We start from the raw sequence: 27,856 nt of genomic DNA, 5'->3' as shown, positions 1-27,856 counted from the left end.
TACTCTGTCCTTTTCCTTTGCCTCATTGGAGGTTTTATTTTTGGAATTTTGTAAATACGTCTGGTTCTCAGGGCTCGTTCTTTATCAGAAAAGTATTAAGGACAGAAATCTATTTTTTGCTAAACTCTCTGGCTCCTATTAATTCTAACTTCCTACTTTTCACGTCCTTTTGTGACCCAATCAATATTGTAAATGGCAGTGGCTAATCCGTAACTTTCTTTTCTCAATGAAGACCAGTGTACCAATGACCTTACCAACTTTTCTTGCTAGCTAGAGATTGAAAGAGCCAATGATGCAACCAATGAATCGGTGACAGGGGACTCTATTTAGTACAGCTCTGTTGTTTTGCAGAAGCCATACAGCTAATAAGAGCTGCTGGGGTCACCACTACAGAGACCCAGCTCCTTACTCTGCCCTGAAGGCAGAATGTCAAAACTTAAATGACATAGCACTTGCAACCAAGGGAGGAGGTGGGTAAGATTCTTCCACTCTCAAAGGCCACCATTACCCTGAATCCAATCCTGCCTTACACATTAAATCTATATCATTACATACAGATAAATGTAATAGATATTCTCATGCCAAATCAATTGGCTGTGATTACTATTCTTTTGGGCAAGCTCATTAAGAGCAAAAGTGAAACTGTATTGTGAGAAAGAAATGAGTCAAAGATGAGAATCTAGCCTTTGTAGTTGGGTAGCACATGGGGGGGGGGTCCAGAATCAGAATCATTTGTCTCTAAAATCATGATGAAATTTCTTTTTGAACCTATTGGTATACAAATATTACTATAAAAATAAATGGAAGTATTTCCTCATGATTTTTCCAGGTAGAATTCTAAATCATCCTGAAAATATATTACAGATCAATTGGTATTAAATATTGTAATAATACCAAAATGATTAAAATGTTATTTGATCATTTTCTCTCATTATCTAAATATTGTTGCATATCAACACCTTCTTCAAAAGGTCAAATAACTTCTTAGGAACCTATCTTTCACTTGACTAATGCTTGTTTCGAGGATGTGGGGAAAGAGGAACTCTTTTACACTGTTGGTGGGAGTGCAAACTCGTTCAGCCACTATGGAGATCTGTGTGGAGATTCCTAAGAAAGGTGGGAATTGATCCACCATATGATCCAGCTCTACCACTCCTGGGTATTTTTCCAAAAGGGTTGAATTCATGGAACTATAGCAACATATGCATACCTATGTTGATAGCAGCACAATTCGTAATAGACAAAATATGGAACCAACCCAGACCACCATCAACAGATGAATGGATTGCAAAACTCTGGGAAATACACACAATGGAATTCTACTCAGCCATAAAGAAGAACAAAATCATACCATTTGCAAGAAGATGGAAAGTCCTGGAGAGCATTATGTTGAGACCAGCCAAGCACAGAAGGAGAAGGTACATATGTTTCCTCTAATATGCCCAAAGTAGGGAACCTAGAGGATACCAGTGGTACTCCAGATAATGGAGGGGAAATACTAGCAAAGCTTGAATGGAAAGATAGAGGAGGAGGAAGGCTGAACTTGATTAATGAGAGTCCACATCCGAATATGTGTAAAATTATGAATATGGCATGGTTACCCGGGACAATCATTGGTGGGAGGGGGGAAGGGAAAACAGGGGAGGGAGGGGGGAGAGGGCATCAAGTATAGTTTAAATGCATACCATTTATGTTCAATAAAAATTTTTAAAAAAAGAAATACTATCTTAATGCTCAATTTTTTCTTCAATAAAGACTTTTAAACTGTTTTGTATAAGATTCATAAAATACTTCCAACAGTTATGTTATAATATTGTTTATATGATTCCTAGAATTTATAACAAGATACAAAATCTAAATGATGTCTTCATAAGAGATAGGGAAAAATCAAAATATTTTCTCTATTCCCATCACACAACACAACAGTTCTAGTAACAAATATGTGTTTTCTTCTTATATACTATGTAATACTTCAGCAGTCACTATTTGGTTTATAATTTAACTCAATCCTCTGTCTACTTAGTGATAGCATTGGATCCCACAAATTGAGAATTTGTTCCCCAAGTATCACCCTCAAATTTCAACTGCAAGCCCTAGATGATGGCTTATGCTTCTGACAAAGTGACTGGAAACCAGAATTCTTATATATCCCTTTATATGTTTGGTGAACTTATTAGAATAGCTCACAGAATTAAGAAAAAAAAAACCTTACTTACCTTTATTGATCAGAAAGGATACTACAAAGGATATGTATGAACAGCTAGATGAAGAGATAGGTGGAAGGAACTTTAGATGAAAAGGGGTACATAGCTTCCAGGCCTTTGCCAGGCATCCAGCCTCCAGGAGCCTCCATGTGTTCAGAAAGCCAGATGTCCTCTGAACATTATGCTTTTGGGTTTTCAATGAGGGTTTATTACATTGAGGTGATTGGTTACATCATTGATGATCAACTCAAACTTCAGCTACTCTCTCCTCCTCAAAGGAATGGGGAAGGGCCAAATGTTCTCAACATTGTATACATGGTTAGTTTCTTTGGAAACCAACCCCATCTTGAGGCTATGCAGTGGACACCTTGTGAGTTACCTCACTAGAAATTTATGCTTCAACAGCTTACAAAATTTTGAGGGAGTTAGGACGCTATGGCAGATGTTGTAATTATTCAGGAAACTACAAAGTTTTCTTTTTTATGGCACATGATAGTTTCACATAATAATACGGATCATATTGACAATAGCATACATTCTCACAGTACTTGGTGCACTAATCCTGTGCTTCCCCTTTCCCTCTCCAAACACTGAGTGACCAGGTTAACCATGCCATATTCACACTTATAGACATATTTGAATATAGCTCCTTCATTAATCAACTCCAGCCTTCTTTCTTTCCTACCCTTCCTTTCTAGCTTTGCTGAGGTTTCCCCTCCATTATCTGGAGTCCCTCTGGTATCCCTAATACTCTCTAGTTTGGGCATATTAGAGAAAACATATGTCCCTTCTCTTTTGGTGCTTGGCTGATGTCACTTACATAATGTTCTCCAGGTTTTTCCATCTTCTTGCAAATTACATGATTTTTTTCTTTATAGCTGAGTAGAATTCCATTGTGTGTATTTCCCATAATTTTTGATCCATTCATCTGTTGATGGAGACCTAGTTTAGTTCCATATTTGGGCTATTGCAGATTGTGCTGCTATGGACATGGGTATGCATATCCTACTGTAGTTCTCTGATTTTTAACTCCTTTGGAAAGATACCCAGGAGTGGTATAGTCAGATCATATTGTGGATACATTTCCAGTTTTCTAAGAAATCTCCACACTGATATCCATGGTGGCTGAACTAGCTTGCACTTCCATCAACATTGTAAAAGAGTTCCCGTTTCCCCACATCCTTGCCAACATTTGTTGTTATTTGACTTCTTTATGCTTGCCTCTCTGATTGGGGTTAGATGGAATTGATTTGCATTTCCCCGGTGGCTAATGATTTTGAACATTTTTTTCAGGTATCTATTGGCCATATGTATCTCTTCTTTTGTGAAATGTCTACTCAATCTCAATTCAGTTGCCCATTTCTTGACTGGGGTATTTGTTTTGCTAGTGTAGAATCTTTTGAGATCTTTGTATATTCTGGATATTAGCCCTCTATCAGAGTGGTGGGAGGTAAAGATCTTCTCTCATTCTGTAGACTTTCTTCTTTCTCTTTAGCTTTTTAGGTTCTTTTTTTTTTTTTCTTGCTGGTTCTGGGATGGAACCCAGGGGCATTTGACCTTCATGCTCCATCCCAGCTCTATATTTTATTCTTTATCTTCAAACAGGCTCTCACTGAGTTGCAAAGGGCCTCACTAAGTAGCTGAAGCTGGATGCAAACAAGCAATCCTCAGGTCTCAGCCTCCCGAATGCTGGGATTATAAACATGTGCCACCACACAACACCCTGCTTTCTTTAGGTTCTTGATGGTTTTGTTTGATGATAAATAACTTTTTAGTTTTATTCCACCCTATTTGTTAAATCTTGTTTTAATTTTCTGTGTTTTGCATGTCTTGTTAAGAAAGTTACTACCTGCGCCTATATGTTGAAGTGTTGAGCCTATACCCTCTTCTAAAAGTTTCACAGTTTCTGGCCTAATTTCCAAATATTTGATCCATCTTGAGTTTATTACTGTGAATGGTGAGAGGTAAGGATTTAGTTCCATCTTTCTACAAATGGATAGCCAGTTCTCCCAGCACCATTTGTTGAAAGGTTGTCTTTTTTTCCAGCAAATGAGTTTGGCCCCTTTGTCAAAGATCAATTGACTTGTGGGTGTGTGGGTTTGTTTCTTTATCTTCTATTCTGTTTCATTTGTCTGTATGGCTGTTGTTGTGCCAATACTATGCAGTTTTAACTACTACTGTTCTGTAGTATAATTTGAAATCAGGGATTTTGATGCCTCCTGCATGGTTCTTATTGCTGAGGATTGCTTTGGCTATTCTGGGTCTTTTTTTTCTCCATATAAAATTTATGACTGATTTTTCTAGGTCTATGAAGAATGTCGTTGGCATTTTGATAGGAATCACATTGAATCTGTAGATCACTTTTGGCAGAATGGCCATTTTGATGAGATTTATTCTATCTATTCATGAGCAAGGGAGATCCTTCCATCTTCCAAGGTCTTCTTCAATTACTTTCTTTAATGTTTTTCAGTTTTCATTATAGAGTTCTTTTACATTCTTAGGTTAGGTTTATTCTTAGTATTTCATTGGTTTTGAAGTTATTGTGAATGAGATTTTTTCTTTATTATTTTAATTGTGGACTTGTTAGCATATTGAAAAGCAACTGATTACTTTAGGTTGACTATGTATCCTGCAACTTTGCTGAATTGATTAATCAGATCCAATAGTCTTTTGGTTGAGTTCTTTGGGTATTCTTGATAAAGGATTATGTCATCTGCAAACATGAATAATTTTAATTTCTCATTTCCTATTTGAATTCCTTTGATATCCTTCTCTTGTCTTATTGCTATAGCAAGAATCTTGAAGACTATAATGAAATTTCCTTAATGATGTTAAAATATGTTCCTTATATTACAATTTTCTGCAGTGTTTTTTTTAACATAAATGGGTGTTGGATTTTGTCAAATGCCTTTCAGTATCTATTGATATGATCATGTGGTTTTTGTTCTCAGTTCTATTTATGTGGTGAATAACATGTATTGATTTGTGTATGTTGAACCAGCCTTGCTTTTCTAGGATGAAACCAACTTTGTAATAGTGTACTATCTTCTTGATATGATTTTGAATGCATATAGGTAATATTTTGTTGAGAATTTTTACAGCTATTTTCATCAAGGATATGGGTGTGTACTTTTTTTCTTGAGATATCTTTATTTGGTTTTATTATTAATGTGATACTGGCCTCATAGAAGGAGTTTTGGAGAATTTCATCTCTTTCAACTTCCTGGAACAAGTTGTAAGTATTAGGTTTAGTTCTTCTCTGAAGGTTTTGTAGAATTCAGCTGGCAGAATTTTTCTTACTGTTTCTATTTCTTTGCTTGCTATTGGTTGATTTAGGCTTTCTATGTTCTCTTGATTCAATTTAGGTAGGTGCTTAGAAATATATCCATTCTGCCAGGTATGGTGGCACACACTTGTAATCCCCACACTTGGGAGGCAGAGACAGGAGGATCACGCTGGTTTGAAGCCAGCCTCGTGGGCTTAAGAGACCCTGTTTCCAAATAAAAATATAAAATAGGTCTGGGAGTATAGCTCAGAGGTAAAAGGGTTTCCAGGAACCCCAGTACCACCAATATATATATATATATCTTCCATGTTTTCCAGTCTTTTGGAGTATAAATTTTCAAAATAGTTTCTGATATCCTATGAATTTTTCTACTGTCTATGGTGATGTTTCCTTTTTCATTTCTGATTTTAATGATTCAAGATGAATCTCCTTCTTTTGTTTAGGTTGGCTGGGACTATGTCATTCTTACTAATCTTTTCAAAGAACCAGCTTTTTGTTTTGATGATTCTTTAAATTGTTTTGTTTATTTCATTTATTTCTGCTCTTATTTTTATTATTTCCTGCTTTCTGATGGCTTTTTGATTAGACTATTGCTGTTTTTCTAAGTCCTTGAGATGTTTGATTAGCTTGTTTACTTGGTGACTCTCTGTTCTTCTTATGTGGGCACTCACTGCTATAAACTTCCCACTTAAAATTACTTTAAAAGTGTCCTGTAAATTTTGGTATGTTGTGTCTCTATTTTCATTTGTTTCAGGAATTTATATATTTCTCCCCTTATTTCTGATCTTACTCACTCCTTATTCAAGACTTTATCATTCAATCTCCATGTATTTAAATAGTTTCTTTTGGTCTTTCTGTTGTTGATTTCTTCTTTCTTTCCATTATGTTCTTAAAGGATTCAGGAAATCATAATACATTTTTTAAATTTGCTGGTGGCCCTGGATGTGATCTATTTTGGAGAAGATTTCATTGGCTGTTGAGAAGAATGTGTATTCTGCTATTTCTGGTTGAAATATTTTGTATATGTCTATTAGTTCCATTTGGTTTATAGTTTTCTTTAGTTCTGAAGAGTCTTTACTTATCTTTTGCCTTGAAGACCAATCTAGTGGCATGAAGGATATGTTGATTTTTTCCAATATTATTGTATTTGAGTGAACCCACATTTGGGGCATAATCATTTACTATCATTATATTTTCTTGGTGAATTGTTCCTATTAAGAACAGGAAGTGCCCTGCTTTGTCACTTCTGATGTTTTTTAGCATAAATTCTGTTTTATTGGATATCATCACTGATATACCTCCTCATTTTTGGTCTCCTTTGGCATAATATATCTTTTTCCATCCTTTCATTTCCAACCAGTGAATGTCTTTGGTGTAAGGTGAGTTTCTTGAAAGCAGCATATATCTGGATTATGTCTTACAAATCCACGTTGACAGTCTATGTCTTTTAATGGATGAATTAAATCCTTTGATATTCAGGGTTATTACTGAATCATTATTTTTGTTTCCTGCCATTTTGTGTTCTATCTTTTGTTTGATATAATGTTATTTCTTCTTTGCTTAGTTGCCCTGCTAATCAAATTTATCTCTTCTCTTGTTCTAAAATTTGCTCCTTTTTTTAATGGTGTATTTCTTTAAGTTTTTCTATAGTGTTTGCTTTGTGTTTGTGAATTTTTTGATATTCTTATCTTGAAATACTTTTTGTTCTCCATCAATTTTTATTTTTATTTTTCTCAGCATGGAACCCAGGGGCATTTTACCCTTGAGGTATATTCTCAGCCCTATTTTTTTTTTTTTTTTTGGTGGTACTGGGGTTCCTGGAAACCCTTCTACCTCTGGGCTGTACTCACAGACCTATTTTATATATATTTTTAAATTTGGAAACAAGGTCTCTTAAGCCAGTATGGCTAGCTTCAAACCTGCGTGATCCTCCTGTCTCCACTTCCCAAGTTCAGGGATTACAAGCATGTGCCACCATGCCCGGCTAGTCTTTTTATTTTTGAAACAGGGTCTCACTTAGTTGCAAAGGACCTTGGTAAGTAGCTGAGGCTGTCTGCAAACCATGATCCTCTGGTTTCAGCCTCACAAATGCTGGGATTACCAGCATGCACCACAACTTCCAACTTTCTTCATCAATTTTTATTAATAATTTTGCTGGATATAGCAGTTTTTGTAGAATTTGATTTCTTTCATTGTCTGGATTACATCATACTCATCTCTTCTGGTATTCATGACTTGGATTGTAAAGTCTAGCATGATTTTTATTGTTTTGCCCCTTAATGTCACCCATTCTTTTGTTCTCACTGCTTCTAAGATTTTTTTTTTTTATTTAGCCTCTATGTTGATGATTTTGATTATTGCATGTGTAGGGAGTTCCTTTTTTGATCTTGTCTTAACAGTATTCTCTATGTCTCCTGTATATCCAGCTATCTTTCCATATTTGGAAAATTATTTGACATTATTTCCCTGAAGATATTATAAATACCCTTGGTTTGTATCTCTGTCTCTTATTCAATACCTTTTATCCATAAGTTAGTTTCATGTTGTTCCAATATTGTTGGATGTTTAGGTTTTATTGTTGTGATGTCTTCTGTATGCTGTTGACTGTGCTTTAAGTTTTGAATGAACTATCTTCTAACAGTGATATCCTGTTTTTCACATCTTCTAATCTTCCAAAATTTTCTTTCTATTGCTGTCTTCACTTCATTTATTGACTCTTTCATTTCATTTCAGGCCTCTTTCTGATTCTTTCTTAGTGCCTCCATTTCCTCTTTTGTTTCCCATAAACTTATTGTGAGGTCTTTTATCACATTGAAGATCAGGATTTGTAAGTCTCCTTCTTGCATTTCTTGTAGGTCAGTGTTTGTGATTTCCCTTATTTCCTCACTGTTCCTAGTTCTCATATTTTCAGGGTTTTTTAGTTTGTTTTTCTGATATCATGACATCTTCATTTTGCACGTGTCTCTGTGGATAATCTTTCTGATCCAATCTTAGCAGTATGGATTTAGAAGTGTCAGCAGGTTTGTCCATGGGCAAGCTGTGTTTTTATTTTTATTTTTTCAATGGCGAGGGTTGGGTAAGGAGGGAGGAGCTGGAGTGATGAGTATAGGAGTCTGATAAAGTAGAGGATATTATTGAGTAAGAATATATGTATAATAAGGTATTATCTGGTTGATAATGAGATAAGGTTAGATAGGATTCTTGTAGTTAGTACAGAGTACTTAGGTATGGAGATATGAAATATCTTGGATATAAAACAGGAAGATGCAGTAAGAAAAAAAGTTTTGAGAGAAAAGAGTAGATAGGCTAGAAGGAGAAAGTTTGTAAATGGAATAGATGAGGGACAAATATGCATAAAGTAAAAAAAACAAGTTATAAAAACTAACAATTATAGATCAAATACAAAAAAAAACCAAAGGAAAGAAAAAGAAAGAAAAAAAGAAAAATAACAAGATTAACTAGTGACATTTTGAAAGAGAAAAACAAAAAAAAACAAAAAACCCTAAAAAACAGAAGTCCTGCTAATTTACAAAGATTGAGCCGGAGCTTGTATAATATCTGTATGTTTGTTCACTGTGGTAGATTTTGGAGTATATTCCAATGTCTCTCATTTGCTCCATAACCTATTGTCAGCTTTTGGACCCACTTTATGAGTGTTTGTGCCCCTCTCTTGCCTCTGACAGCTTTGTGCTAGGTGTCAAGGTGTTGGGTGACACTGTAAATGAGTTCTCTGTAAGCTCAGGGTTCTGCTTTTCCCACCCTGGGCTCTGTGTTTTCTGGCCCTGGGCTCTGTACTATATGGCCCTAGGCTCTATTCTCTCTGGCCCTGTGTTCCACACCCTCTGGCCCTGGGCTCTGCACTGTCTGGCCCTGGGCTTTCCATCCTCTGGCCCTGGGCCCCACACCCTCTGACCCTGACTCTGGGCTCTGCATCTTCTGGCCCTGGACTCTGTCCCCTCTGTCTCTGGCTCTGGGCTTTCCAGCTCTGGCTTAGTGCTCAATGCCCTGTGCTCTGAGATCTCAGGTCCTGTGCTTTGTGCTTTTAGGTCTTTAGCTCTGTGATTTTTGGACCTGGGCTTTGTGCACTTTACGTCTGTGTTCTGTACCTTCAGACTGTGGGTTCTGTGCCTTCTAACCTGGGGCTATGCACTCTCCAGGCCTGGGCTGTGTACCTTCCCACCCTGGGCCTGTGCCTCTCTACCTGCACCTGTGGAGGGTATCCAGTATAGTCTTGGAGAGTCCCCCTGTGATACTGTGCAGGCACCATGCCTTGAGCTATATGGGCCTTCCCTGTGTCTCTGGAGGTTCTAACTGGACTACCTCTGGGATGGGCCATTAGGTCTTAGCCCACAGGGGTCCCTGCGGCTTCTCTGGGTGGTCGGTCATACACCAAGTAACAAGTAAAGCAATGCGGTTCCCTTGCTGTGCTGCTGTCCTGCTGGCTGGGTTTTTGGAAGGCACAGTGCATTGCTGTGGGTGTTGCCTTCTGGTTATCACATGGGCTTTTGGATCTTTTTTTGCATCCCTGAATTGTGGTACTGGTTGCTTAAGTTGTTAGAGCTCTGCTGCCACTTTCTGCACTTCACATTCTTGGATTACTTGGAACTTTTTTGGGCTGTGGAGCCGAAGCCAGTGATCAGAGTTGTAGCCAGTGGCCCAAGACAGTGCTGGCCACGACACCATGTCAGTCGTGTGCTAGAGCTCTTTGCGGTGGATCCTGCATTCAGAGTATTGGATTTCCTTCCACTGTTGTTCCCATTTGTGTTTTTGTTCATAAATATTTTCAGTTGCCTTTTTTTGTGTGTTATTTTGTTAAGATGCTGCAATCTTGGTGGTTGAATTTTACTTGTTACAGTTATTGAGATGTGCTGCATCCCACACTTACCATTTTGAATTCATTTTCAGCTACAAAGTTCTCAGAAGCATGGTTTCAGAAACTAGAATCAGCTGGGTATGTTGGTCTACACTTGTCATCCCAGTACTTGGGTGGCTGAGACAGGAGAACCACACAGGTTTAAAGCCAGCCTCAGCAGCTTAGTGAGCTTTAGCAACTTAGTGAGACCCTGTTCCCAAATAAAATATAACATAGGTCTGAGAGTATAGACTGGAGAAGGTCCCTGGATTCCATCTCTGGTATCACACATACACACACACACACACACAACAAACCACCACCACCACAACAAACAACAACAAAGAATTAGAATCAAAGCTCAATTATTAGAATAAAATATTTCGTTGGGAACCCCTATATAAAAGGGTTTTAAAAGTTCTTTGCTAGAAAGTGAGGGAAGACACAATAACACATTTCTTGTAATATCATGGCCTTACATATATATATCTACTAAAATTAAATATCTAATTAATTTTAGTTAATAATTTAAAAGACATCCAATTTTTTAATTTTTATTTTTATCTATTTTTATATGTGTGGTTCTAGGGATTAAATCCAGGGACATTCTATATTTGAGCTACTTCCTTAGCCTTATTTATTATTTTTTTTTATTTTGAAACAGTCTCACCAGGTTGATGAAAGTTTCACTACTTCTGAGGTTGTCCTCAAACTTGTGATCCTCCTGTCTCTGCATACTAAGTACTGAAATTACAGGCATTTGATACCACGACTGGCAGACATATCCCATTTTAATTCTTAGTAACAAATTTCTAAGACTTCTCAGGATAAATTTTATTTCAAAACCCATAGTTCGTCAATTCACATAGATCTATATGAATCCTTTATATTACCGAAATTTCATTGGACTCTTAGGAATACAAAATAAGATGCTTGACAATATCACCATCACAGGAATACTTGAGCTTGGTTTGCCTCAAACAGAAATTGTTCGCTCAGTGTGATGTTAGGAGACTATATTGTCATTTCAATATTATGTAGATAGAGGCCAGACAAAGAAGAAAAATAAAATAGCTGAAACACCCTAAAAAAGGTAGAAAATCCTAAATAATAAGGCAATGGCTTCAAAGCAGTGACCAGGAAATTGCTTTTTGAGTAAGATGCTCCAGGGCAAAAGTCTTTCTTTAACAAATATTGTTTAAGGCAGTGAAATCTGTTTGCCATCATTTCTATCCAGGTGATTAAATGTGGAAGAAAAACAGTCATTTGATAGCCACAGAAGCTATTTACTAAAAGTATATTCAATCACCATAAACATTATTTTTTACAGCAAGACTCACAAAAGATACTATGGGGGGCCCATAAAACATTTTTAAAAAGAAAAAAGTGATAGTTTCATATATTTTTATGAGGGTTTCAGAATGATCTGTATACAGCTGTTTCTCCCAAGTACTGCCTGACATTGCAAGCTCTGGTTTTGGAGCCAGATGGCATAAAATTTAGCTCCCAAATGGGAGAAAATTCATAGGCAGTGAACCTAGGCAATGGGTTTAGAGCTCCTTTTGTTGTATACCTTAAGAATGAGTCTCAGTAATCTATAATAATATAAACATTAAATAACTGTAAAGAATATCATTGGCTTAATGTTTAAAAAAAACAGAAAAAGCATCATAATATTTTACCAAAATTACAATATGTATTTTTTCTTGTTTCATTTTTTTAAGATTAGACATATATTATTCTTCAGAAAAAGACGGTCACATTGAATTCTCTGTGGTTTACAAGTAGCAGCTGAAAGGTTTAGTGTGAGAGAAAAATCACAGACACAAATTTTAAAGGGAGAGCCTTGCTACATTCCAGATAGCGGCACCTAATGGGTGTAGCACTCAGGAAAGTTGTCAGAGTATGCTGGAGGCTCTGAGACAGAGCAGCTAACACAGGTGTGAAGGGTGTTGAAGGACATGCACTTGCAAAGATGGATGCTCTACTGAGGCTGACTTCGGTGACCAACCAGTTTCCTAATGCAAGATCATTGCTCCTTACATTGTCCTTTGTCTGGGACATATCTGCCTCATATGTATTAGTCCTAGCTCTCGTTTCTTGGTATGTCTTCATTTCTTCTATGTCTTTGCAGTGCAGAGGTAGGAGTCAGTCTCTGCCTTAAGGATAAAGACTTCCTAAGCACAAAGGTAGAAACACAAGAGTAGTTTGGTTTTCTGTCTTGCCATATAACCTTGAAATAACAAATGGAAAACTTCCCAACTTGCTTTCCTCAATAGTGGCTACGTAAATCTTCCAGGGGTGGGAGAGAGTTTTGGAATAATGCCAGAATTCCCCTCACCCCACCAAGTATATTAAATGCAGAAGGAACATTTTTGAAAGCACTGTTGTATATTTGTTTAGCTATTTGAATAGGCAAGACCTAATGAAAAAAAAAGTTGCTTATAGTAGTTGCTTTAAATTATCAACTATGCTTAGATCTTTTTAAAAAATATCAAGCACAAATTTGAAAGGAAGCTTGTCATCACTTAAAGTACTCAAAAGTACAGGCTTGGAAGATGTTTTAAGGTGATATTGAGCTGTAATTGAATGGCAGGAAAGTATGGTATGTGATTTCAAGCATTATAACTACTAAAGTCAATATAGCAGAATCCATCATTGTGGCATGTTTAAAAAATAATATAATAATTTTACTAATTTAAACTCCTGCATAGTTAATAAACATTATCTAAAATATCAGTGCAGCACTGGGTAAAATAGTGTGATGCACCTGAGAGGGAGAGTAAGCAAAATAATCATTTTACATTTAAATAAAAAAGACATTGGTTTTATTTGAAAATTTTACCCAGTAGGTGATATTTGCCAAGTTTTAGACATTGATTCAGTACTTTTCTTCTATAATGTCTAAAATTTGATTTTTTTATTTGTTATAGTGTCAATTTTATTGTTTTTTCAATGACATTCAAATTGTTTCTGACCCTTAATTTTCCTAATTTTTTTAAGTTTTCAACTGACCTCTGAATTATTTCACAGAAACAATATTCATGATATCATATGAAGGCAGTCATTTCTAATTCCCTTTCATATAGGAAGCCCAATGGATTTGAATAATCTCTTCTTTTCTTTGATATTTTTGTCATTGAAAACAATGTGAGAGGCAGATCACTATCCAGAAAAAAATAAATTTGACAAAATGTTATTTTTAATTATATTAAAGGAATCCTGGAATAATCACCAGCTATATTTAAAACTATTTATAATATAATTGTATTATAAATGTTCCTTTAATATATTAAAACAGAAGGGCATACTAATAGTATTTTTTTTTTTTTTTTGGTGGTACTGGGATTCCTAGAAACCCTCTACCTCCAGGTTACACTCCCAGACCTATTTTTATATATTTTATTTGGAAACAGGGTCTCTTAAGCCAAGGAGGCTGGCTCCAAACCAGCGCGATCCTCCTATCTCTGCCTCCCAAGCGCGGGGATTACAAGCGTGCACCACAACGCCTGGCTTATACTAATAGTATTTAATAAGCTCAATTAGTGTTAAAATCCATGCATTTACAAGAATTAGATAACAATTTATTTTAACAAGTATAACAAACATTCTATAAATTTTAATAGTACATATTTCTCTTGAAAATGTGCTGAACAACTAGGCAAAACTGGTAATGGACATTGTACTTTAATCTTGAATTTAATATATGGAGTGTTATATTTAATAACAACAATTGAATGTGATCTCTAAGAAATTGAAATGAGTAAAGTGTTTTGCTAAAATTCAGTAATTTTTTTCCATATAGATTATCAATACTTATTGTCTCTGCCTGTAAAATATATGGCAACCCCTTTTGTATTGCAAAAAAAATGTTTAGATTAGTTTCAAGGTCTTTATTTATATTCACATGTATGTAATTAAAACTTAACAGAAATTATAAAATTATAGTGGAAATACATATTGTGTATTTATATCCCTAGTTGCCTAATACATGTAATAGCTTTTAAGTAATAATAATAATAACAAATATAAAACTAACTCTTTGGAACTTAAGACCTTGATAATACAAAGTTTTAAAATATCTTAAGGTCTAGGTTTTGCAAAAGACAAGCCATGGAATGAAAGCTTACTTCTATAAATGAAAAGTTAAGATGGGCTCATTCTTATAAACAAATTGACTTTTAATGTTTTATTTGCCTTGGAAAAAAAGCCACAGCATCTTCCCAGAACTATTATGACCAGAGGGTGTTATTGAAGGTATGGCATGCTCAGAGCCAGCAAACACAGCTAGACTGGTATGTCTGCTATGTTGCTCTTTGTATGGAGATTGTTGTCAGGTGACTAAACCATTTTTGATTTGATAAGCACTGACCTGCAGAGTGAAGGTCCTGTGTTACTGCTTACCCTGGCATATTGTTTTAAACAGCTCAGGAAACAGGATATTCAATTATGGAATTAACCATAAATATCTGGTTTTGTTTTCATCCCAGAAATATACATTCTAAGAATATTTTAATGTTTTTGACAATATTCTGAAATTACTGAAGGAATTTAGACTATTTGCTCAAATGGATACATGTTCTTTTGGCCTGTCCAGGAGAGTCCTGTTGACTTTTGATCTTGCTGGAATATTTTCTGATCGTGTGGTAGAGTTTGTAATTGGTGCCTCAATTCTGCTATAATTCTGCTATAAGTAGCATTTAAAAAGCTAAATGGAAGTGTTCCATAGACTGTTTAGCCAGAGGAAGTATAAAATGTTTTCACCTCTTCTTCTTCTTCTTCTTCAAAAAAAAAAAAATAATAATAATAATAGCTGGGTGTGGTAACACAAACCTGTAATCCCAGTACTTGGGAAGATAAAATAGGAAGATTACAGGTTGGAGGCCAGCCTCAGCAACTTAGATTCTGTTTCCAAAAAAAAAAAAAAAAAAAAAAGTAAATAAAGCTGGGGTACACAGCTTGCAGGTAGAGTGCCCCTAGGTTCAATCCCCAGCATGAAAGAAAGGAAGGAAAAAATAAAGGAAAGAAAAAAAAAACTAATACTTATGACAAGACAGAAAAAAATTTGGAGTCAAAGGCAGTAGAAACTGATCACTGTTAAATTTGCAGAAAGTATACTACAGTGGCCCACTGTAGAGTCTGTGGCAATCGGTACAGGTGGGCACTTCCCCTGAGTAGCTGTCGCTGTACCTATGGGATTGTTCCCATAGGTACATTGATGAACATTCTTTTTGAAAGAATAAAAGAGAGCCATAGATGTAGTTCAAGGTGAACCCCAGAAAGCTATACTCCGGGAAACTGAAATGAAATAAAATTAAATTGAGAAAAATCTTGGCATCTGCATAAAAAGAATAAGAATCATATATAATTAAGGAACAAAGGTCACTGATGAGTATTCAGAAATGATTTTAGAAACAAGAATGTCTCAATGCCCAGTTCAATTTAATTTGTATAAGAATAGGTATTTATATCAGAAAAATTTTGTTTGTTTGTTTGTTTTTGTTTTTTCTGTGGTACTGGGACTCTACCCAGGGGAAATCTACCTCTGAGTTCTACCACTCCCTCCCTGTTTTGTTTTTTTTATTGTTATTCTTAATTTTGAAACAGGGTCTCACTAACTTGCAAAGGCCTCACTAAGTAGTAGCTGAGGCAGGCCATGGACCAGGATCCTCCTGTCTCAACCTCATGCTGGAATTACAAGCATGCGCCACAACACCTGGCTTAGAAACATGTTTTTTTTTTTTTTTTTTAAGTAATTTCAATTCTCATTCTGAGACATGATTTAAGTGATCTAAAAGAATTCTTTATGTGCAGTTGAAGAGATAAAAACCTATAGTAATTAAGTATTTTTTTAAAGTCTGGAGGAGTCATTGCTAAAGTTTCCTGTTTCTACAAATTGGATTGGATCATTACAAAAACTCACCCCCACCATCCAATTATTTTCTTGTAGACTTAAATTGTATTTCCCACCTTCTTTTGATATATTAAACAAACAAATGCAAAGTGTTTGGTAATCAAATATTTTAGTTTTACTACAAGAACATTTTCATGTGATTTTTCTTGTTCTCTGTTTTTCACTTTCTTCTTCAAGGTTTTTCTAAGAATGAACATTTAGTAGTGTTCTCAACATGATACACTTCTGAAACAGACATATGCTATGACGATTGACTGGCTGGAATGCAGTGAAATGAAAGCCGCTCAAAGGGTTTTTGCTTTTTTTGTTTCTTGTTATCAGAATCTGATCTTTCTGAAAGTGATGTCTGTATCAGATTCCCCAGGCTTCTGTAACAAGCTACCACAAACTGGGTGGCTTAAATAACAGAAATTGATGGTCTCACAGTTCTGGAAGCTGGAAGTCTGAAATCAAGATGTCGGCAGGCTTACTTCCTTCAGAGGGCTCTGAGGGATAATTTGTCTCACGCTTCTCTCATTTCTCATACCCTCCAGTTTTTCTTGACTTCTTGTGTCTTCACATCATTCTCCCTCAGTGCATGTCTATCTCTGTGTCCAATGTTCCCCTTTGTGTAAGAACATGGTCAAATTGGATAAGGGTCAATCTCATTTTAACTTGACCATCTGCAAAGATACTCTTTCTAGATAAGGTCACTTTCACAGTGCTGGGTGTTAGGAATTCAGCATATCTTTTGAGGGGACACAATCCAATTCATAGCAATGTCTTAAGCAGGTTTAGTGAAGAACTAATATTACCTTCTATGCTGATATTATTAGAATATTTCATTTGATTGTTTTCAGTACTATTTAAATGTAATACCTGTAAAATTTTTTTTCCACATGGCAATAATCCCACCTTAAACTGTCATTCCTATTCTTATTCTCTCTCCCTCTCTCTCTCTCTTTTTTTTTGGTGGTACTGGGGATGGAACCCAAGGACCTTCTACCTCAGGGCTACACTTCCATATATATATATACATATATATATATATATGTATATATATATATATGTATATATATACATATATTTTTTTATTTAATGCATATTCCTGCTTTATATCACACTAGTGAAATAGTTCCTAATAATATTAATGATGATCTGTCTACATTTTGCTAAATTCATTTGAAAAATGTTTTCTGTCCTCCACGTGTTTATCTTTGCAGGATCATTATTGAAAGAATCAGTCCTCAAGCGCCCTGATCATTCCTGTACATTCTTGCTGATTAGAATGCATGGCCATGACCATGCTATAGTTGAGCCATTTCTCAGGGTTGTTTCCAGCAAACAAGACTTAAAAATAAGATAACATTCCCGTACAGATAGAGAACATACTTGCTTCCACCATACAATTTTCCCTGTAGTGTAGCACACTATCTGTACAGGCATCCATCATAAACACCTTGGATCATTCCATGGGATATTGGGATATGCAGGACATGAAGACATGTGGAATCATGATCCCCTCTGAAAGCTATGCTTTTTGGGGTTTATTTTATTCTGGTTCCAAATTCTGGAGTTTCCTTTCTTTCTTTCTTTCTTTCTTTCTTTCTTTCTTTCTTTCTTTCTTTCTTTCTTTCTCGGCGGGTCTGAGGATAGAACCCAGAGGCATTCATTCATTTTATTTTATTTTATTTTATTTTATTTTATTTTATTTTATTTTATTTTAGGTGGTACTGGGTTCCTGGAAGCCCTTCTACTTCCAGGTTACACTCCCAGACCTAGTTTATATTTTTTTTATTCAGAAACAGGGTCTCTTAAGCCAGCGCGGCTGGTTTCAAACCTGCGTGATCCTCCTGTCTCCACCTCCCAAGTGCAGGGATTACAAGTGGGCGCCACCACACCCGGCGCTTACCTTTATTTTGAAACCGGGTCTCACTGAGTTGTGGAGGGCCTCACTAAGTAGCTGAGGCTGTCCGCGAACCGTGATCCTCCGGTCTCAGCCTCTTGAATGCTGGGATTACAAGTGTGCTGGGATTACAAGTGTGCGCCACCACGCCTGGCGACCTGGAGTTTCTTAAAGTTTGAAAACTAGAATTTTTTTGTAGTTACCTGTCAGAAAATTTCAGCAAATATACAGTTATAGTTACTGGAAGGATGACTATATTTATTTCTCTAGCCTAGATCTCTTCTCTAGTATATGAGAATGTCCAACAACTGATCTGACATATAAATTGGATATTTTGAAGTAGTACCAGGAATTTGTGATGAACATGACCAGATTCTTGGTCATCCTCTAAAGTCTTGTTTTCTTTCACTGTTCCTCACAGTAATCAAAATCATCCTTCTCAGGCCTTTTCTGTATCTCGATCACTTCTTATTTAATCTATCACCAACACCATTACTTTTTTTTTTATCTCAGTATCTACAGAATCTGTTTTTCTCTCTTTTCCTCTGTCCTTAGTCACCATTGTCTCTTTAATGGACCCACTAATGTGTTCCTGTCCATTCATTGTATTTTCCCTCCAATCTATACTTCAGCTGAAGCTAGAATGAATGATAACTTTAAAATTCACATTGTTTACCTAGGAAGAATACATTTGAGAGGGTTTTATTGTACCACATGATAACTATAGCTAGTAATATTATAAAATAGAAGTAAAACTTGCCAGTGTTCTCACCACAAAAAGAATGATACATATGTGAGAAAATTATATTTTATTTATTTATTTTTTTGCAGGTCTGAGGATGGAACCCAGGGACATTCTACCTCTGAGCTATACCCCTAGCCCTATTCTATATTCTTTATTTTGAAAACGTGTCTCACTGAGTTGCAGAGGGGCTCACTAAGTAGCTGAGGCTGTCTAAGAACAGTGATCCTCTGGTCTCAGCCTCCCAAATGCTGGGATTACAAGCATTGAGGCTGTCTGAGAACCGTGATCCTCTGGTCTCAGCCTCCCAAATGCTGGGATTACAAGCATGCGCCACCATGCCTGGCTCAGAAAATGAATATTTTAATTAGCTCTCTTTAGTCATTCCATAACATATAAGTACTTCAAACATCATTTTGAATGTCAATTTTACTTTCTGTCAATTAAGAAAAAAACCCAGATGGCTGGGGGTTGTTGTGCACATCTGTAATCCTAATACCTGGGAGACTAAGACATGATTAAAGGTTAGAAGCCAGCCTCTGCAACTTAGTGTGGGTCTCAGCAACCTAGCAAGATCTGGTTTCCAAAATTAAAAAATAAAAATGGATAGGAGTGTAGTTCAGAGGTAAAACAAAAAACAACCCTGGTTTAATCCCCTGCGCCCCCCTCCACACATGTGTGCACACACACAATCAAGGAAGACTGGTAACATTGATTCATGTCAACCTTGCCATCCCCCACAATTAGAATTCACTCAAGACTTCTTTGAATTTAGAGTAAATAATATTAGTTTTCTGCAATTCACTCCTTCAATTGCCTTGATGTATAGTCTTCTAAGAATTCCCAGTAAGACCTGTTTCCACTGTTACTGGCTCAGACATAACCCCATTGCCATTCTTCAGAGTGCTTTCGCAAATGGTTGTTATATACCTTTAGATTATTTAATTAATGTTTGTGTTCCTTCCCAGACAGGGAACTTCATGACTAATGTTTGAATTTGATCAAGTTATAGCTTGAGCAAATAGTACAGCATGTATCCCAAAATCAGCTCTCAAATATTTTAGAATGAACAAAAAAGGATGAACACTTGGAAGATATAACTATCCATTTTTCTTTGAATTTTTGTTGAACATTAGCTAGCAACTCATAAAGAAACCAACAAGATATTTTAAAAATTATGAATTGAGTCATGTTAGTCCTTACTTAAAATCTTCTCTGACTTCCCATCATATTTAGAGTGAATCCCAATTCTTTACCTTATTAGCTCCAATGACCTGTATGATTTCTTTGTCAAAACGAAGGCCTTCTTTGTACACTTTATTTAACCACCTACAATAAAGACACACTCAATATGCCTTACTTCCCTGTCATGCAAAAGTCCATGTGTCAATCATTATCTGAATATTTTCATCTTTGACGCCATTTGCCATTTAGATCTCAGGTTCATTATCATAATTTTCCCTATCCATCAAACTTTAAGCAGTGATTCAGTCACTTTCATTTCAGTTCTTTTTAACAGTTTGGCTAAGCTTTTCTATTTGTCTGTTTATTTATAGCTCATGTTCTGTCACCCCTGCATACAAACATGACCACATGGAGCCTTAATTCCTGCTTTATCACCCGTATTCATGAGTGCCAGATACCTGTAGGATGCCAGTAAATAATTATTGAAAAATGAGCACATTTTACATTTAAGGATTAGGTAATTTTTAGCAATATTTCTCATTTAGGAAATTAAAACTGATTTTCGTATGAGATGACTTTTTTCTATCTTTTCAGTTTTTTATATTTTATTCATACAATGCAATTATACATCATAATGAGATTTAAAATAATACAGTCATATATACACACATAACTTGGTATAGTACAGTATTATATTTATAATGTCTTGAAATGATTTTATTTTCATAAATTGGAGTTTGTCTCCGAATTGGCAGAGAATCAATAATCAGTAAGTCTGTGTTTAGTTTTAGTTTTTTTTCACTGATTTATGCTTAAAACCAACTGTTTATCTTCCTTTTAACAAAGTAATATTGTATAAAAGTTTTAGTTAATGTGACAGAATCTTTTGATATCCAAAATAAAGTTAGCGCAAACTCAGAAAAGCCAATCCCCCTACAAATCCTTTGATTTGTACAAAACCCCCTACAATCCTTTGATCTTAAACCATTCAGTCTTTCTGTACTCATCCAATATTTGGATATGAAAGCAACTAACTGCACAGCTGTGAAAAGTAGAATTTAAATATTATAGCCTCTTTACCTTTAATACATGAATTAATTTCTTTCATTTTTTCCAATGAACTAAAGTAATGACAGGAACCATGTATAGTTCATCTATTTCTGCTATAAAGTGCATTGGCAGCACTATTATGATATAAAGCTTAAATCTAAGAGTTTTAGTTGGGTATGGTGGCTCATAGCTCTAATTCTAGTATTTGGGAAGTTGAAATAGGAGGATCACAGGTTCTAGGCCAGCCTGAGCAATTTACCAAGACCCTCAATAGTTTAGCAAGACCCTGTCTCAATAAACAAACAAAATACATACATACATACATACATACATACATGCATACATACATATATATGAACAAATGGCTAGGATTAGTCTGGAGGTAGAATATTCCTGGGTTCTATTCTTAGTATCTCCACCAAAAAATCAATCAATCAAACAAACAAACAAAAAACAAACTCTTAAAAAAAGCATAGACATATTTGGTATGAAGTTGGAAGAAAAATAATTTGCCTTCATTTGACACTTTCAATGAATACAGAGGGGGAAAAATACTCCTCAAATGCAGTACTACAACACTTACTTCCACTCGACATAACAAAGTATTAATTTTCCTATACTGTTGACAGCTTTTATGAGATATGATTTGATTTTTGGGGTTAGCATCAGACAAGATTTTGAAACATTTGACATCATTACTGTGGCTCTCCAATGAGTGATTCCCTTTATTTTGACATCGCCAATTCATCATACCCAAGGGGCTGACATTTTCCCTCCCTATTTTTATCTTTCCTTGGCAGTGTGCCATACCATGTAACTTTCTCTTGTTTTCTCTCCTTCCCCTCCATAAATGGCTCTCTCAAAACTGTTCAACAAATTTAATCTAGTAAGGAAGCAATAACTGATTAGTATATTGTGTTTTGGGGAAATGTATTTCTTTTTAAGCCAGTTCTACCCCCTTCACTTAAAGCATGAGCTTAGTGGTCATTCCATTCTGGGATAGGTTATTTTCCATAGATATGTCAGAGAAAGCATTAAAGTTTGAATTATAATAGATATATTAGGAATGATAAGGTTAACCATCTCAAAGATTTGGACAAAAAATATTTTGACTGGACCAATGTGTTACGGTTTGGGAGAATATGATTTGAGAAAACTGTTCCCTGGGAACCCCTGCGAGGGTCCCGGACACACTTTCCCCCAACCCATAACAAAAACCAAAATGACCAAAACCAGAAATAAACCACGGGTTCTTATCCTAAGCTAAGAATAAACATGCATAGCTTGGACAGTTGCTGAAGATTTAAAGAAGTTTATTAGAAAGATAGAAATACAGAAAATAGAAATACAGCTCCATACCAGACTGGCATGGAGGGGTGACTCGAAATGAATACACCAAAGGAATTACACGTGGACTTAGCCTTTTATACCCATGACCTCCATCTTGTGTATGTAATTCTGATGTAGTAAACGTTCCTGTAAGGTACCTCCCCTTAACCCTGTAAGGTACCTCCCCTAGCAAGGTGTGGCAAGGTGTCTTTCATGAAGGGCAAGGTCAAACCCTTCTCCATCCTCCCTAGATTATCATTTAGATCTGTCTTTAGATAAAGGTCTAGTTCTCCTCAACTAAGATCTGTCTTTAGATAGAGACAGGCCTAGTTCTCCTCTCCTATTGACTGGTTAATTGCTTTTAGCTAGGTTAATTTACATTGGAATAGCTGCCTGTTTTAGGCAGAAATCAAATCCTTTCTTTACCCATTTCTGCCGCCATTTTGACACAACTATTTTGAAATATATCAATTATTTTCTTTTGAAATATATTGATAATCAGAGCTTTCCCAAATCTTCCTAGGCGGTTTCCCATACTGGTAAACAATGCATTAAATTAAAATGTGAACAATTTTTTAAATGGACAGCCTCTAAAACAGCATGAGGAACTGCATAATGATACATATACAGGTCTGTCACTTCAGACACTTAAAGCACAATCAAAGATCTTATGCCATGGTGGTAAGGAAGATAAAACTATATCTATGTCTCTCTCTCCAACATTAGTGAGCCAAACAGAAAAAAAAAAAAAAAAAGACCAATACCAATGACAGGGTACAATTGTGAGGACCAATTGTAAATAGTTTTTATGGGTGGTTGTCAGAGCACAGTTTCATGTGCCACATGAAATACCTCTTCAGGAACTATAATCTACACAGTGCTTATTCCACCTTAGCTGATATCTGGGAGTTAGGAAAAGGAAGACTTTAGATAATCTGGTCTGACAAAGGTAGAATCAAAAGTCCTTTGTATAAAATCTCCATATCCACAATTCTTAATGGCAATTAAAATGTTTATTAATACCCACTACTGAAATTGTGATCTATTTCTGAGGAAGTATAGAATGATTTTAAGAAATAGTCATCAAAGATTTGAGAAAGCTATGATTATTAATATATTCCAAAAATTGAGAAAGGGGTAAATCTGTGCTAAGACTTGGTTTCTGCCTAAAAGCAGGCAACTATTCCAATGTAAACTAACCTAGCTAAAAGTAATTAATCAATAGGGAGAACTAGGACTTTCTCTGTCTAAAAACAGATCTACATGATTATATAAGCTAGCTAAGATTGTAGGAGGGGTTGACCTTTGTGAAAGGAGACACCTTGCTACACCTTGCTGGGGGAGGTACTTTACAGGGTAAGGGGAGGTACCTTACAGGGACGTTCACTATATCAGAATTGCTTAAACAAGATGGAGGTTATGGGTATAAAAAGTCCCCCCACATGCTGTATCTTGGGGTGGTGAATTGGCTAAGACCACCTCCACCCATGCCATTCTGGCATGGGGCTGTAACTATCTTCTGTATTTCTATCCTTTTAATAAACTTCTTTAAATATTCAAAAGAAAGAAAGAAAGAAAGAAAGAAAGAAAGAAAGAAAGAAAGAAGAAAGAAAGAAAAAAAGAAAGAAAGAGTTAGCAGTCTAGCATAGACAGTGTCAGTCATGAAACTCAGCATGACAGAGACTCATGGTAGGTGATAGCAAAACAACTTTGCATTTGAGAAGAGTATGATGAATGGAGATGAATGGTTTGGTTAGGGATAAATAGGCAGAATTTATACATGCAGGCTAACAAGTTTATCCTAAGCACTTTGCACATATTTAGGTATAGATAAAATTATGAATATAGATATGTAGATATTTAAATCCATTTAATGAATAAATTGCTGTTTCTGTTTTGTTATCATGTTTATATAGTTCTTCATAATGACTATTTTTTCTCATTTTAAAAAATCTTGATGCCAGGCGTGGTGGCTGACGCTTGTAATCTCAGCATTAGGGAGGCTGAGACCAGAGGATCTCAGTTCACGGACAGCCTCAGCTACTTAGTGAGGCCCTCTGCAACTTAGTGAGACCCTGTTTCAAAATAAATAATAATAAATAGGGCAGGGGATATAGCTCAGAGGTCAAATGCCTCTGGGTTCCATCCCTAGACCCCCCCCCCCACACACACACACATACACAAATCTTGGACATAAGTAACTTCAATAAGTATGAAAACTGAATATATCACTATTAAGGAAGCAACCAGAATATAACTCAGGCCTAGAGTAATTACTTCAGAAACTGCAATAGAAAATAGAGACTTGCCTAGGTTCCTTCTCTAAAGGAAGCAAGGCAAGTTCTACCAAAAGAGGAGCAGGAGACTTCCATGAAACAAAATGAATTCTTCCTGTTACTAAATTGCATGTAAAGGATGTCATATTAAGCTCATATTTATAGTGATAAACAGAAAAATGATCATCCCATTGTTAGGGAGTAGTATTAAAATTGACAAGCTCTCCAGATATTTCTGGATATCTTGTGTTGTCAGCAGTTTTTACAACTTACTGAGTGAACAAACTTTATTGTTGAATATTTTTTCAGATAATATGGATTCAATGCAAATCATTAGGGTTAGATTCCTCTTCAAAGGTATCTATAAGATAAATATCATCCAAAATTGGGTTACATATTATTTTGTGTTCTTTTGATTTAAAATCAAATGATATGTAAAATGTGAGAGTCTATAATAACATATTAGCAAATAGCACATATTATTTCAAATATCTGTCACCTTAACTTTGATGTCCTTTGGCCTATGTATATTCATCTATATTATAAAATATTTAAGCTCATTAAATAAATTATCTTAGCTCATGGAAAGACTAAAGAGTCTTTGTTTATGGTCCTTTTACTTCCTGCCACATGGTGTCTCTTCTGCCTTTATCAGAATAATTTTCAACATTCTAAAAATATTTCTCTAAGGTTGCTCCTCATTCTATACCCTTGTGAACTGTAGCAGGAATGCCTAGAACACTGTAGAATTTCTTATTGAGAACATAAAGTATGGAGATCTGCCTGGGACCATTCTCTAAAAAAGCAGATCTGATCTTGGCTAAAAGGAAATTTATGAGAATTCCACAGAGCAAAAGGAACTTTTTCTGCTGTAATCGATGATTTTCACAACTCCTTACTCTTTTACATTGATTCTAGAAATTTCATTAAAGCTTTTTAAAAAAAAATTCTCTGTCTTCTTGGGAGCTTATATTTTATTAATGAATGCAAATGTTTAAGCTTTATTTTTTCTATCTAAATACTATGGAAACACCATACATTTTTTAAATTTAAAAACTCTCTAATTTTGGAAGCTGAGAAAGGATGATCGTAGGTTAGCAGCCAACCTCATCTAATTAGGGAGGTCCTCTGCAACCTATTGAGACCTTGTTTCAAAATTAAAAATATATATATAAAATAGGGCTGGGAGTATAGCTTGGAGGTAGAATGCCCCTAAGTTCCACCCCCAGTACCACAAAAATAAATAAATAAATAAATAAATAAATAAATAAATAAATAAATACCTATGAGTTCTTTGTCTTATTTTTTCAACCCAAAAACTCTGAAAAATATTTTATCAAAAATATTAGCAAAATATAGAAAAATAATGTATAATCATTACTAGATTGGAGTCATTATATGTAGATAGAAATGTCAGGGCATATTATTTTCGTTTATGCCTCTTTTAAGTTTGTTGATGGAAGTTTAGCTTTTCAAGTCAATCTTATTGTAATGTTCTAGGACCAGGATAAGTCCAAGTTCTGTATGTCTTCTACAGAAAAACAATATTTAGTAGATAAATATAGAATTTGGATTCTTTCAACTTTAGTAGGACATGCTTTATTAGAATTGAGGATTATTCTTGTATTTATGATTCTAGATATTGAGGGTAAAAAGCAACATTTGAACCCAAATATCCACAGTAGATAGAAATAAAAGAAGAACTCTCAAGAAAAATGCTTGTGGATTGTTTTCAAGTGTTTTCTTTAGTAAACATTCTTTAAAAAAATAAATTTGAAATTCAGACCTTTAGGATTCTATCAGTAACAAAAAATCTACTAAAAGCACATAACATGTGCTTTCTAAATTGAGTCTTAGAGTTTATGATTTATTTTTATGAAGAAGACTGTGTTGTAAGTTCATTCAAAGAGCTCATTGATCTTGCCTGAGGGATATATTCATTTAAAGGTTGGATAAGCTATGCAACTTTCCTTGAGTGGCAGATATAGGTTAAGGCAGTGGTTACTATTTAATTCTACAAATAACAAGTATAATTTGTGACCTAAGCACTCTGCTGAATGATCTGGTTTCACAAGTGAGGGCGAAGAATGCTTGAGAACAAGGTCATATTAATGGTGCATGAACAAATTATACTGGAATGTTTGAGACAAAATTTTTATAAAATTAAAGAGATCAGATTTTAAGATCAGAGAATATCATGTATCAACTAAAATGTATATATATATATACATAATGTATATATACATAAATATATTTATATATAGTCAAATATATAGTCACAATTCTTATATATACATATATACATATATACATTATATATACTATATATAATATATATATACTATATATACATACACACACACACACACACACACACACACACACACATATATATATATATATTATATAATATATATATATATAGTCAAAATTCTAGGTTCCCCACTTGAGGTTTGGTCTTTGAAAAGATTTAATGTTTTAACCTATGAACATGCTTGTCATGAAATAAAAGGGGAAGAAGGACTCCTAAGTAATATCTGGTTTGCTAAATTTGGAAGAGCATGGTTTGCTAAATTTGGAAGAGCATTATTTATGTGTTTGTGCATGTGCATTTTATGATTATTCTGTTTCTGAGTTTAAGAATATTTATATATTTCAGGACTAACTTGCACTCATTTCTGTGGTTCATGTCTTACAAAGATGTCTGCAATAATTTTAGTCATTGCTGTGCACATGCCTCCTTGTAGTATGACTATTTTAATCAGCATTCACCATAATGATCTAAATATCTGGCACACAAAACTCAGAGGAAGAATGCTTTCTTGGGGGTCATGGTTTCAGTGGCTTCAGTACATAAAGCCGACTCCAAAGCATAAATGGTTGTGTTGGCAGCGGGTGCTTGAGGGATGCTGCTCTTACACCAGAAACAGAGAGAAAAGAAGAGAAGGGGGCCCTTCGACATTTATGTACTGCCCAAGACCACAGCCCAAATGACCTGCTCTCTCTAGCCATGCCCCATCTGGTATATTACTGCCCAATAAACCGATTTAAAGTATTAATCCATTTGTATCAACTGATGAGATTAGAACACCTCAGTTACTTCACTTCTGAACATTTTTGCATTGTAATACAT

This window comes from Muscardinus avellanarius, assembly GCF_963383645.1.
Source record: "Muscardinus avellanarius genome assembly, chromosome: 5".
Taxonomy (NCBI): domain Eukaryota; kingdom Metazoa; phylum Chordata; class Mammalia; order Rodentia; family Gliridae; genus Muscardinus; species Muscardinus avellanarius.
The sequence above is the reverse complement of the archived record's forward strand: the minus strand, read 5'-3'. Positions refer to the sequence as shown.